Here is a 10,231-nt window from a genome sequence, read left to right as displayed (position 1 = left end):
AGAGCCACCTCTGATTCACTAGTCAAAGTAATCACATTCAATCACAGCAGAGTAGAATAAATGAAAGATCTTCATGCAATTCCATACATGTGAGAAATATGAGCGCTTCTACTGACACTCTCTCAGGCCAGGAACTTAATTAGATCATCTCTCTGCCTGAGTTGAAAGTCCAGTCAACAACTGTTTACCTGGCATCCAAGAAAAAGGAAACATAAATAACCTGAACTATTTTTTTAAGGCATTTATTCAGCGTCACGATCAGACTATTACATTTAGCAATCAACAGCATGGGTGCAAAAAAAAATCTACATTAAAACCCTGTGTTGGAATGCTTTACACTTTCCACAAAACAGAAACTAAAATAACCTGTTATACAATTAGTCACAAATATAGTCCTCGAGTTTTTTGCCCATACACATCAGTATTTGTCTAAAACATGTCTTTGTTGTAGCAGCTAGGCCCTGCCACCACTGTGCTTGGCTGAGTTCACAAACCTGTTATAACCTGTAGCTTCCCTGTCACTTCTCTGGCTCTCCTCTCCTGCTAAGCTTTGTTTCCTAATTAAAATCTTCTGCCACTGGCATAGCTACTGCTGCTACTGGAACCGCCATAGCCACCTTGGTTTCGTGGTTTGGCAAAGTATTGGCCTCCACTGCCACAGGGGCCAGAGCTTTTGCCTCCAAAATTTCCTCCCTTCATGGGTCCAAAATTTGAAAACTGATTGTTGTAATTGCCCAAATCATTGTAGCTTCCACCACCTCCAAAATTGCTTCAACTACCACCGCCACAGCTGCCTCTGCCTCCACTGTTATAGCTGTCACAGCTGCCACTCCCGCCATAGCCACTGCCCTGGTTTCTATAACCCAGTCCACCACTTCCATAGCCTCTGCTTCCTCCAGAGTAACCAGGGCCACCTCCTCCATAACCACCATAATTACCAAACCCATTATAACCATCCCCACTGCTACCATATCCACCAACACCATGGCTGCCACCAAAGCCACCATGACCACTAAAGTTTCCTCCACGACCAAAGTTGTCATTCCCACCAAAACCACCTCCATGACTGCCACCAAAGTTTCCAGAACCACTTCACCTCTTTGGCTGGATGAAGCACTAGCCATCTCTTGCTTTGACAGGGCTTTCCTAACTTCACAGTTGTGGCCATTCACAGTATAGTATTTCTGAATGACAGTCTTATCCACAGAGCCATGGTCGTCAAAGGTTACAAAGGCAAAGCGCCCTCCCCCGCTTTTTTTTTTTTTTGCCACTGCCTTGGTCAGTCATGATTTCAATCACTTCCATTTTTCCAAACTGTTGAAAATAATCTCTTAGGTGCTGTTCTTCAGTGTCTTCTTTAATGCCACCAACAAATATCTTTTTCACAGTTAAGTGGGCACCTGGTCTTTGAGAATCATCTGTTCAGACAGCTCTCTTTGGTTCTACAACTCTTTCCTCCACCTTATATGGCCTTGCATTCATGGCTGCATCCACCTCCTCCACAGTGGCACATGTGACAAACCCAAAGCCCCTGGTGCGCTTGGTGTTTGGATATCTCACGACCACACAGTCCCTGAGCGTTCCCCATTGCTCAAAATGGCTTCTCAGGCTCTCATCAGTTGTTTTAAAGCTCAATCCTCCAATGAAGAGCTTCCACAGCTGTTCGGGCTCTTTAGGAGACTCTGACTTAGGACGGCAGGGAGAAGAGAGACTTTAATGATGCTTCTTCGGCAGCATCCATGGGCAGAAAGGAGCAAGCTGACGAACGTATCTTAACCTGAACTATTTTTGCACTTCTTTCCTATAATAATTATGCACAGAGTCATCCAGCAACCACATTGAAAGGTTCTGTAGGGCCTTCTGCATCACTGGAGAAGGAATTGATTGTGTCTAGTAAATTAAAATTCTTTCCAAATTAGAACCAAGTATATGACATAGGTTGTGACCTCCTAGTAAGTAGAATATTTGATTAGCTGGAGAAAATTATTTTGGAATAGAAGACAGAGCATGGATTTTGGATCCAGACTTAGATTTGACTCTTAACTATGTTATTTGCTATATGACCTTGAGTTTGAAATTTAGTCTCTTTAGATTTTAGTTTTCTTATCTGAAAAACAGAAATGATATCTCACATTGTGGGATATTCTTAGTATTACATGATCACTATTTATTCAATAGATACTTATTGAGCACGTATTATATGCCAGGCACACACGCACACGCACACACACACACACACAGCAGTGAAAAAATAGAATCCACCTCTCCTTTCATGGGGCTTTTAGCCTGGTAGGGAAAGAAATTATTTTGAAAAAACAGTTAGTGTTTGAAAAGGGGACATGCAGGAAACCATGAAGGCATGAAGTTAGGAACCTTATGGAGTCTCAGGCAGGGCACGCTAAAGAAGTGACATTAAATGGAGACCATAACAATGAGTAGAGATCATCTAGATAGAGGGTTGTATGGAGAAGTGTAGAAGGTGTATAAGGCAGTATTCTAGGCAAACAGAATAGCATGTGCAAAGGCCCTGAGTTAAAAGAGAACATAGATCAGTTGAGCATCTGAAAGTAATTCAGTCCAGAACAGAAAGAAAAAGCAATGAGGCTGAAATTTATTGGGCCAGATACAGCAGGCTCTTGTGAGCCTATAAGAGTTTGGTACTATGATCAAAGAGGATGGAGCTATTGGAAGATATTAAACAGGGGAGTAATATTATCATACATCTTTTTAAATTCTTTCTGGCTGTGCAGTAAGACAGGTAATCAGTTACAGTGGGGAGAACAAAGTGTAGGTTACAGCAGAAATAAAGGTGAAATATGATGGGATTTTGGACTAGACATGTGGTAGTGTGATGAAGAGAAGAATTAATCATTACTCTAAGGAATATTTAGATTGAATAAGAGAATTAACCACAATGCTTTATTTTTATGATTTGGACAGTGGCATATGGCTGATAGATTTTGCCTTGCTGAGCTTTTCCTAAGTATCCATAGTTCATTCAGCAAATATTACTGATGCTCTACTATATGCTACATGTTCTAGGTGTGGGAAATACTGTGATGTCTTACTCCATTTTGTGTTGCTATAAAGGACTATTTGAGTCTGGGTAATTTATAAAGAGAAGAGATTTAGGCCGGGTGCGGTGGCTCACGCTTGTAATCCCAGCACTTTGGGAGGCCGAGGCGGGCGGATCACGAGGTCAGGAGATCGAGACCACGGTGAAACCCCGTCTCTACTAAAAAAAATACAAAAAATTAGCCGGGCGTGGTGGCAGGCGCCTGTAGTCCCAGCTACTCGGAGAGGCTGAGGCAGGAGAATGGCGTGAACCCGGGAGGCGGAGCTTGCAGTGAGCAGAGATTGCGCCACTGCACTCCAGCCTGGGCAACAGAGCGAGACTCCGTCTCAAAAAAAAAGAGAAGAGATTTTTTTATATATATACTTTAAGTTCTATGGTACATGTGCACAACGTGCAGGTTTGATCCATACGTATACATGTGCCATGTTGGTTTGCTGCACCCGTGAACTCATCATTTACATTAGGTATTTCTCCTAATGCTATCCCTCCCCCAGCCCCCCACCCCCCAACTGGCCCTGATGTATGATGTTCCCTGCCCTGTGTCCAAGTGATCTCATTGTTCAATTCTGACCTATGAGTGAGAACATGCGGTGTTTGGTTTTCTGTCCTTGTGATAGTTTGCTCAGAATGATGGTTTCCAACTTCAACCATGTCCCTGCAAAGGACATGAACTCATCCTTTTCTATGGCTGCATAGTATTCCATGGTGTATATGTGCCACATTTTCTTAATCCTGTCTATCATTGATGGACATTTGGGTTGGTTCCAAGTCTTTGCTATTGTCTATTGCAATAAACATACATGTGCATGTGTCTTTATAGTAGCATGATTTATAACCTTTTGGGTATATACCCAGTAATGGGATTGCTGGTTCAAATGGTAATTCTAGTTCTAGATCCTTGAGGAATCACCACAATGTCTTCCACAATGGTTGAACCAATTTACACTCCCACCATCAGTGTAAAAGCCTTCCTATTTCTCCACATCCTCTCCAGCATTTGTTGTTTCCTGACTTTTTAATGATTGCCATTCTAACTGGCGTGAGATGGTATCTCATTGTGGTTTTGATTTGCATTTCTCTGATGGCCAGTGATGATGAGCATTTTTTCATGTGTCTGTTGGCTGCATAGATGTCTTCTTTTGAGAAGTGTCTGTTCATATCCTTTGTCCACTTTTTGATGGGGTTGTTTGTTTTTTTCTTGTAAATTTGTTGAAGTTCTTTGTAGATTCTGGATATTAGCCTTTTGTCAGATGGGTAGATTGCAAAAATTTTCTCCCATTCTGTAGGTTGCCTGTTCACTCTGATGGTAGTATCTTTTGCTGTGCAGAAGCTCTTTAGCTTAATTAGATCCCATTTATCAATTTTGGCTTTTGTTGCCATTGCTTTTGGTGTTTTAGTCCTGAAGTCCTTGCCCATGCCTATGGCAATACCTGAATGGTATTGCCTAGGTTTTCTTCTAGAGTTTTTATGGTTTTAGTTCTAACATTTAAGTCTTTAATCCATCTTGAATTAATTTTTGTATAAGGTGTAAGGAAGGGATCCAGTTTCAGCTTTCTACATATGGCTAGGCAGTTTTCCCAGCACCATTTATTAAATAGGGAATCCTTTCCCCATTTCTTGTTTTCATCAGGTTTGTCAAAGATCAGATGGTTGTAGATGTGTGGTGTCATTTTTGAGGCCTCTGTTCTGTTCCATTAGTCTACATATCTGTTTTGGTACCAGTACCATGCTATTTGGCTACTGCAGCCTTGTAGTATAGTTTAAAGTCAGGTAACGTGATGCCTCCAGCTTTGTTCTTTTTGCTTGGGATTGTCTTGGCAATACGGGCTCTTTTTTGGTTCCATATGAACTTCAAAGTAGTTTTTTTTCCAATTCTGTGAAGAAAGTCACTGGTAGCTTGATGCGGATGGCATTCAATCTATAAATCACCTTGGGCAGTATGGCCATTTTCATGATACTGATTCTTCCTATCCATAAGCATGGAATGTTCTTCCATTTGTTCATGTCCTCTTTTATTTCATGGAGCAGTGGTTTGTAGTTCTCCTTGAAGAGGTCCTTCACATCCCTTGTAAGTTGGATTCCTAGGTATTTTATTCTCTTTGTAGCATTTGTGAATGGGAGTTCACTCATGATTTGGCTCTCTGTTTGTCAAAGATAAGAGATTTATTAGGCTTACAATTCTGCAGTTTGTACAAGAAACATAGTGCCAACATCTGCTTTAGTGATGGCCTTAGGCTGCTTCCACTCATTACGGAAGGCAAACAAGTGCTAGCTTGTAGAGGTCACATGGTGAAAGAAAAAGCAAGCGTGAAAGTGGGGAGCTGCCAGGCTTTTTTAAACAATCAGCATTCATGGGAACTAATAGAGTAAGAACTTACTCACTTCCAAAAAATGGCTTAATCTATTCATGAAAGATCCACCCCCATGACCCAAACATCTCTCATTACCCAATTCTAAAGCTGCTTTCACATATTCAGCTATCTTTATAACAAAACCACACTCTTGGTTCCAGTTTTCTTTTTCTATTTTGTATTGCTATGAAGGAATACCTGAGGCTGGATAATTTGTAAAGAGAAAAGGTTCATTTGGCTCACAATTCTGATGTCTGGAAAGGTTCAATACTGGGCATCTGGTGGTCTCAGGCTGCTTCCACTCATGGCAGAAAGTAGAAGGTGAGGGAGAGCCCATGTGTGCAGAGATGGCATGGGGAAAGAGGAAGCAAGGGGCTGGGGAGTGCCAGCCTTTTTTTCAACAACCAACTCTCGAAGGAGCTTTAGAGCAAAACCTCACTCATCCCTGAGGAAGGGCATTACTCTATTTATGAGGAATCTGCCCCCATCACTCAAACACCTTCCATTAGGCCCCAACTCCAACACTGGGTATCAAATTTCAACATGAAGTTTGGAGGGGACAAATATCTAAACCATAGCAGATGGTAAATGAAAATAGACCAAAATTCCAGCTGTCTTGGAAATATAGTAAAGATAATATACGAAAGTAGGTGCCACATGGTAGGTAACAAAAAATATGGATTCACTTCCTTCTTCCCTTTCCTAGTTATGGCAGAGAAACCCAATTTGTATATTTACATTTAAATAACTCTGTGAAATTAGTCTGCAAGCTAAATCAATGCCATACTACCAGACAAAATTTGGGATTCCCATGGTGTCAACCATACTTGCTGTTGATCTCTGTTTGGATCTCACTTCCTGTCTTCTCACCTAATCCATGGTCCCACCTTGTTGCCTCCTAGTTATTTTCACTTGTATGCTATACTGAAGGGAAGAACAAGAGGGAAGAAGTTCGCAAGGAAGAATAACACTAGAACTAAGGCTTTCTTTTTGTTGAACACATACTGGGCATCAGCACTTCTTTGCATCACAATTCTAGGAGTATGGCATTATCATCCCTGTTTCACAGATAAAGACGCTAAGTCTTAGAGTTTCCTGGGATGAGAAGTTGCTTCTGTCTGAATAATTAGCAATCAATTTTAGCTGCCTTTCTCCTTCCATTTCTCTGCCAAGAGGAGATAACAGAATAACTCCTATATCTATAATTTTAAAATTCTCATGGCTTAAAGACACTACCAGTGCAAAGAGTTCTTTCCACTCCTCCATCTTTATTTCATAACCTCATACCATTCATTTTTGGTCCAGGTTTCTTCCTTTAGCTCCATAAGGCATCTCAGATTCTGTGTTTCAGCCAACAGACATGCATGGGGACACCAGATACTCTATTTAAAAGCATGGACCACTACATTAACAAGAAATATTTACATGCTATGGGTTGAGCAACCTGCATCTCCTAACTGCAATGAATGAAGGGCTGCCTGCAATACTGCTGGTTACAGCTCGACATAAAACCCATTATCAGCTCATTGGCTGTTTGGACATAAAACTGCTTGGTCTCACAAAGATATTTCCTCACCATGGGGATAAGTTTAATAAGAACTACAGATGATAGTAAAAAGCACATTTATTTCCTATAACCTACAGAAAGTCTTTATTGCATATAGGATAAATAACAGGCCACTGTGAGTTACTGGTCTGTAATTCCACTTAGGAGGTTTGGGGCATGAAACACAGTGGGGAGAAATTGCTGTTTTAAAAACCAGGCCTGGGATTTGGAGGCCCAGGAGAGGAGGAAGATGGGATTCTGTGTGAAAAGATGACAACCCGCTGTCAAGCAATGGTCCAGCACAGCCACATTCGTGAAGGCATGGGCAGCCTTTCTACTCAGCAGCAGGTGGCCTGAGGCAAAATTACTAGGCAATACAAACATTATCTTGCTTCATACTTAATGATATTCAAAGCTATACCATAACCCATCTTTTCACTGGACCCTTAAAATACCACTGGAGATAAGCAAAATGAGGACTCTTATCCCCATTTTACAGATGGGAGAGCAATGTTCACGTGGGACAGCCAGGATTTCAGAATATGCTGTAGTATCATGCAGAACACAGAACTTCAAAGATCACAGGATCTGCAGATCTGGCTCCTGTTACCTCTCTGATCTCATCACACTCAGTTCCTAGCATGTACATCCTTGATTATTCTCAGATGCTCCAGGCATGCTGTGGCTTATAGCCTTTGTACCTGACCTTCCTTCTACCTGAAGCTCTCATCCCCCGGGTATCAGAATGGTGTCCTCCCTCATCTCCATTTAGATCTGTGCTCACATATCACCTTCGTTCTACTCTCTTTCCATTTGCAACCCCACCCCTGGTACTCCCTCTTTCCCTTTTCTGCTTTGTTTTTATCCATAGCACTTAATCATCTTCTGACAGTCAGTATATTTTCTTTATTTGTTTACTATCTACTTTTCCTATCAGAATGTAAGCTCCTTGAAGGCAGAGAATTTTGTTTGCTTTGTTTACCACTATACATTTGACCAGTGATGGACATATGCTAGATGCTCAGCAAATACATGTTGAATAGATTAATGTACGCATAAATCTATATTAGTACTATAGGGAATGAGGGTGAGCAGTCACAGGCCTTCAAGAAAGGGTCTCACTCTGTCACCCAGGCTGGAGCGCAGTGGCATCATCTCGGCTCACTGCAACCTCTGTCTTCTGGGCTCAAGTGATCCTCCTGCCTCAGCCTCCCAAGTAACTGGAAACACAGGCATGTGCCATCACACCGAGGAGTTATTATTATTATTATTATTATTTGTATTTGTATTTTTTGTATAGACAGGGTCTCCCTATGTTGCTCAGGCTGGTCTCAAACTCCTGGGCTCAAGCAATCCGCCTGCCTCGGCCTCACACAGTGCTAAAATTCCAGGTGTGAGCCACCGTGCCTGGCCTCATGTGCATTCTTAACGTTGGGTTATATCACCCTTCTCATCACAACCTAACTTCCCCATTTTCTGGCTCTCAGGCTCTGCCTTCTCATCAATGCCCCAGTGCAAGCTGTCTTCTGTCTGATCCTCCAGATCCATGCTTCAGGCTTCCTCACTCAGCCCAGGGCCCCCAGATGCTATCCATGTGGACTATACCATGGGCTCTCTTGTTCTCTTTTGTCCTCCGGTTGAGGTAGGCCAACAGGGTGTTGACAAGAGACCAAGTTCGTGTATTCACTCTGTTGGCTTCCTCCCTGTGTAGTCACCTTGGGATGGCTTCGTTTCTCAACCAAAAGTCACTGCTCTGCTCAAGGTGGCTTCTTCACAGGACTTCCTAGTCTTGGTTACAGTACCTGCTCCCTCACCCACACCGTCCATGTCTAGGGGTGGTAGCAGCCCTGCACACTGCTCTATCTCGTACGTTTTCCCTATACTCTGCTCACTTAAACAATCCCTCTATTAAACCCTCTTTGAATTACTCTAATCCAGTGTACCTTCTATTTTCTACTAGGACCCTAATTGATGACACACTTTGTAAACTCTGATTTTCCCCTCTGGCCTCACTCAACCTGATTCTCCCTCTTTCAAAGGGATTATGCATATTACATGTGTAAAGCGCCTACCACAGTTCTTAATATATTGTAAGTGCTCAAGAATGTTTATTATTTTTTTCATTATGAATCCCTTCATAATCTGATTCCTGTCTTCTTTTCACCTTTATTCATTTCTACTCCCCTTGGCCACCCCCATTGTACTGGGTTGAATAGCATCCCCTTAAAATTCATATCTACCCAGAAACTCAGAACATAACCTTATTTGGAAGCAGGATTCTTGCAAATGTATTTAGTTAAAATGAGGCCATACTGGATTAGGGTGAATCTAATCCTATTGAATTTGACCAATAGGGTCTAGACCAATAGGACAAATTAGAAACCACCCTAATCCAATAACTGTTGTCTTTATAAGAAGAGAAAACCGAGACACGCACATAATTAGAATAGCCATGTAAAGACAGGGGCAGAAACTGGAGCACTACAGCTGCAAGCCAAGGAATGCTGAGGACTGCTAGCAACTGCTAGAAGATAGAGAGAGGCAAGGAAGGATTCTTCCCTAGAATCTTCAGAGAGAGCATAGCTTCGCCGACACCTTGGTTTTGGACTTCTAGCCTTTAGAAACTGCAAGAGAATAAATTTCTGTTGTCTTAAGCTACCCCAGTTTGTGGTACTTTGTCATGGCAGCTTTAGGGAATACATATACCCACCAACTCCACATTGAGTGCCCACAATCAACACGGTCTTTCTCACCTCCAGGTCCTTGCGTAAGCTGCCTAGGAGCATCCTCTCACCTGTTTTCCATTTGACCACCTCCTGCTTGCCATTCCTCCCATTGTGCCACCTTATCTTGAGACCTTCCCTGACCATCCAAGTCTAGCTTAGAGAAGCCTCTCTTCTGAGTTGCACAACACTCTGTCTTTTTGCCATCACAACACCTATTACATTGCACAACAGTTGCAACACTGTTATGTGACTGGTTGTAACACCGTTTATTGCACTGTAGGATTTGTGAGAACAATCCTCTCCATCTTATAATCTGATCTGTCTTATTCTTAGTTGTATTATGGGTGCCTGGTATGTCTTAATGCTGACTAGTACTCATTAAGTGCTTACTACATACTCAGTACCATTCTAAGTTATTTATATTAACTCATGTACACCAACTTGCTACCTTATGAGGTAAGTACTATTAATTTTCCCATTCTATAGTTGGCTACAATGAAAAGCACGGGCTGAGACATCTGCATTATTCTTG

At 42.0% G+C, this 10,231-nt stretch overlaps 1 pseudogene; it reads right to left on the bottom strand.

Annotated features, from left to right (window-relative positions):
* Positions 1–254: 254 nt before the first annotated feature.
* On the bottom strand, positions 255–1,713 carry LOC116457425 (heterogeneous nuclear ribonucleoprotein A1-like; annotated as a pseudogene).
* Between the last annotated feature and the right edge of the window lie 8,518 nt (positions 1,714–10,231).

This window comes from Hylobates moloch, unplaced genomic scaffold (genome assembly GCF_009828535.3).
Source record: "Hylobates moloch isolate HMO894 unplaced genomic scaffold, HMol_V3 SCAFFOLD_18, whole genome shotgun sequence".
Classification (NCBI taxonomy): Eukaryota; Metazoa; Chordata; class Mammalia; order Primates; family Hylobatidae; genus Hylobates; species Hylobates moloch.
Note: the sequence above shows the minus strand (reverse complement) of the source record. Positions and strands in the feature narration are given on the sequence as shown.